Source organism: Bison bison, unplaced genomic scaffold (genome assembly GCF_000754665.1).
Source record: "Bison bison bison isolate TAMUID 2011002044 unplaced genomic scaffold, Bison_UMD1.0 scf7180017864384, whole genome shotgun sequence".
NCBI lineage: Eukaryota > Metazoa > Chordata > Mammalia > Artiodactyla > Bovidae > Bison > Bison bison.
The window spans coordinates 3830141-3834411 of NW_011494956.1; positions in this window are offsets into that span (position 1 = coordinate 3830141).

The window sequence follows — 4271 nt, forward strand, 5'->3', positions numbered from 1 at the left end:
AAAAAAAAAGAAAAAAAAAAAAAAAAGCCAGTCTATCTCACTCCTTGGTCCTTGGTCCTGCCTCAGACCTGTAGGCTTACATCTTAATTTGCTCCACATTCTTTTCCCAAAGGATGTCATCTAGAGCATGTTGCTGATTTTGTTTTGTTTTATAACAGGTAGCATTTCTTTTGTCACTATATAGGCTTAAATAAATTGGCAGTCTCTCCCTTTGTACCAAGAGAGTCTATTTTAGTGAGCTTTTTAGTCATGAAAATTTAAGTCAAATATCTAACAGCTAAATAAATAATGGGGAAGTTCTGAACAATGATATAACACTGAATGACAGACCCTCCTAACAGCTGTGATAGATCCTATAAAAAGGCCAAGGGCAAGATTGTGCCAAGACTAATGATGGATTTTTTCCCCCCTCTTTTCCTTTTGGCTGAAACTGAAGATAGGGGATGTAGAGTTTTTTGGGGAAGCATGGTGGCAGGGACAAGGACAGGCAAGGTAGGACATCTCGAGTGGATGAGCACACTCAAGTAACAGAACAGCAAGGCTGGGGCTCAAGAGAGAGAGGCTGGTAGGGAGTGTCCTAGGAAGGGGCAGGTCCACGGACCCTGAGTTTTCTGATATCCATTTTCACATCTCCTTTTTTGTATGCACTATGTTATCATCAAGCCCTGAGTTGTATCCACTGGACATGCTCAACTTGTATTGTCTATATTTCATGGAATCAAGGGAGCAGACTGAAATACTGCAGCTTGATGGCAAAGTAACAGTGATGATGCTTGAAAAAGTCCAAGGCTTCATAGCACAGAGGTAGGAGGATAGTGGGACCATTTTGAGTATTGAGAGTGGTACTACTTCTTCAATAAAGGTGGCAGGTGTTAGGGGAGGCAGAGTGAGAGTGAGGTGAAGGAGAACAGCAGCAGGATTGGAGGCAAGGCCAGCTCAAGGAGCAACATCTCCTGACTGCGGGAGCACTCAAAGACAGGACACTTGAAACATCTGAGTTTAATGAGCGCTTCTGAGCCTCTCCTTGAGAAAGGCTGGGAAACAGGAAGGAAAGGAGGGAAGGGGAGACTTCAAGTTGGTATCTGCTAAACCTCAAAAAGAAAATAAAAATAGTCTGTGCTATTTTTGACAGGACAAAGGAAGAAAGTGTAAAGGAAGGGATGGGTAATACCTTCACTTCATCAAGTTAGGTGGCCTGGAAAGTATTTGAAAGTGAAAGGGGAACAGTTAGTTGCTCAGTCATGTCAGACTCTTTGCAACCCCATGAACTATAGTCCACCAGCTGCTTCTTTCCATAAAAAAACTTCAGGCAAGAACACTGGAGTGGGTAACCGTCCCCTTCTCCAGGGGATCTTCCTGACCGAGTGATCAACTGGATGTCCCCTGTACTGCAGGCACATCTTTTGCCGCCTGAAAGTCTTTGTTGCAGGTCAAATACTGAAGGGTTCAATAAGTCAAGTGGCCAAGCTCAAATGCATAGATGGTTGGCCTTATAAAGGCCAAAGTAGATGTGAGAGAGTCATTTCCTAGGCAGGTTGATAAGGAGTCTAGGGGTCCCCAAGGAGAGAGGGGTCTGGAATTCTCAAGGAGGAAGAAAGGACAAATTTTCCTGCTCTACATTCCTTCGGATTATATAACAATAATGTATCCTGCCTGAGGACAGTCTCTGGATTAAACCTTCTGGCTAATTCTGTTATCTTAACATGTAAATTATGGGAGTAGGTCTGGTGAGGTCTTTACAACCTCCAGACATTCTTTGGATTCATTGGAGAGTATATAACTTCATTGCTAACACTAGCAAGGGGATACTCTTTCTGCCCCCTTCTGATGCCTATGTCAGAAGCTTTCTCTATCTCCTTTATACTTTAATAAAACTTTATTACACAAAAGCTCTGAGTGATCAAGCTTCATCTCTGGCCCCGGATTGAATTCTTCTCCTCTGGAGGCCAAGAATCCCAGTGTCTTTGCGTGATTCAACAACAACCTTTCAGATGACTAATTCACTTAGATTTTTTTCAGTTAATTTAAGTCTCTCAGTCATTGCAACCCCATGGACTTCAGCACGCTAGGTTTCCCTGTCCATCACCAACTCCCAGAGTTTACTCAAACTCACGTCCATTGAGTCAGTGATGCCATCCAACCATCTCATCCTTTGCTGCCCCCTTCTCCTCCTGCTTTCAATCTTTCCCAGCATCAAGGTCTTTTCAATTGAGTCAGTACTTCGCATCAGGTAGCCAAAGTATTGGAGTTTCAGCTTCAGCATCAGTCCTTCAAATGAATATTCAGGACTGATTTGCTTTAGGATGGACTGGTTGGATCTTCTTGCAGTCCAAGGGACTCTCAAGAGTCTTCTTTAATACCAAAGTTCAAAAGCATCAATTTTTGGCACTCAACTTTCTTTATAGTCCAACTCTCAGATCCATACATGACTGCTGGAAAAACCATAGCCTTGACTAGACAGACCTTTGTTGGCAAAGTAATGTCTCTGCTTTTTAATATGCTATCTAGGTTGGTCATAACTTTTCTTCCAAGGAACAAGTGTCTTTTAATTTCATGGCTGCAGTCACCATCTGCAGTGACTTTGGAGCCCAAAAAAATAAAGTCTGTCACTGTTTCCCTATCTATTTGCCATGAAGTGACAGGAACAGATGCCATGATCTCAGTTTTCTGAATGTTGAGTTTTAAGCCAACTTTTTCACTCTCTTCTTTCACTTTCATCAAGAGGCTCTTTAGTTCTTCTTCACTTTCTGCCATAAGGGTGGTGTCATCTGCATATCTGAGGTTATTGATATTTATCTCAGCAATCTTGATTCCAGCTTGTGCTTCTTCCAGTCCAGCGTTTCTCATGATGTACTCTGCATATAAGTTAAATGAGTAGGGTGACGATATACAGCTTTGATGAACTCCTTTCCTTATTTAGAACCAGTCTGTTGTTCCATGTCCAGTTCTAACTGTTGCTTCCTGACTTGCATACAGATTTCTCAAGAGGCAGGTCAGGTGGTCTGGTATTCCCACCTCTTGAAGAATTTTCCACAGTTTGTTGTGATCACACAGTCAAAGGCTTTGCATAGTCAATAAAGCAGAAGTAGATGTTTTTTCTGGAACTCTCTTGCTTTTTCCATGATCCAGCAGATATTGGCAATTTGGTCTCTGATTCCTCTGCCTTTTCTAAACCCAGCTTGAACATCTGGAAGTTCATGGTTCACATACTATTGAAGCCTGGCTTGGAGAATTTTGAGCATTACTTTACTAGCGTGTGAGATGAGTGCAATTCTGCAGTAGTTTGAGCATTCTTTGGCATTGCCTTTCTTTGGGATTGGAATGAAAACTGACCTTTTCCAGTCCTGTGGCCACTGCTCAATTTTCCAAAGTTGCTGGCATATTGAATACAGCACTTTCACAGCATCATCTTTCAGGATTTGAAATAGCTCAACTGGAATTCCTTCACTTCCACTAGCTTTGTTTATAGTGATGCTTGCTAAGGCCCACTTGACTTGCATCCCAGGATGTCTGGCTCTCCATGAGGGATCATACCATCGTGATTATCTTGGTCATGAAGATCTTTTTTGTAGTTCTTCTGTGTATTCTTTCCACTTCTTCTTAATATCCTATGCTTCTGTTAGGCCCATACCATTTCTGTCCTTTATCAAGCCCATCTTTGCATGAAATGTTCCTTTGGTAACTCAAATTTTCTTGAAGAGATCTCCAGTCTTTCCCATTCTGTTGTTTTCCTCTATTTCTTTGCATTAATCCCTGAGGAAGGCTTTCTTATCTCTCCTTGCTTTTCTTTGGAACTCTGCATTCAAATAGGTATATCTTTCCTTTTTTCCTTTGCCTTTCACTTCTCTTCTTTTCACAGGTATTTTTTTTTTTTTAATGAGAAATGGCTGTGTTTATTCATTCACTGACACATTCCTTTATTCATCTAGTCTATAAATAATGATTGACCACCTACTATGTGCCAGGTACATTGTCAGAGGGTGAGTGAACAGTGATGAATAAAACAGGAGTTTAGAGCAGGTACAAAGGCTAGAAAGCTTTTGGAGTGCATGAGCAATTTCTATCTTATATACCAGTTCTTGAGTTCTGTTCTCTGTACTTGGCTTATTGCATGAATGCTTCTTTTTTTTTTTTTTTAATTTTTTATTCCTTTATTTCTCATGTGTTCCCCATCCTGAACCCTCCTCCCTCCTCCCTCCCCATCACCATCCCTCTGGGTCGTCCCAGTGCACCAGCCCCAAGCATCCAGCATCGTGCATTGAACCTGGACT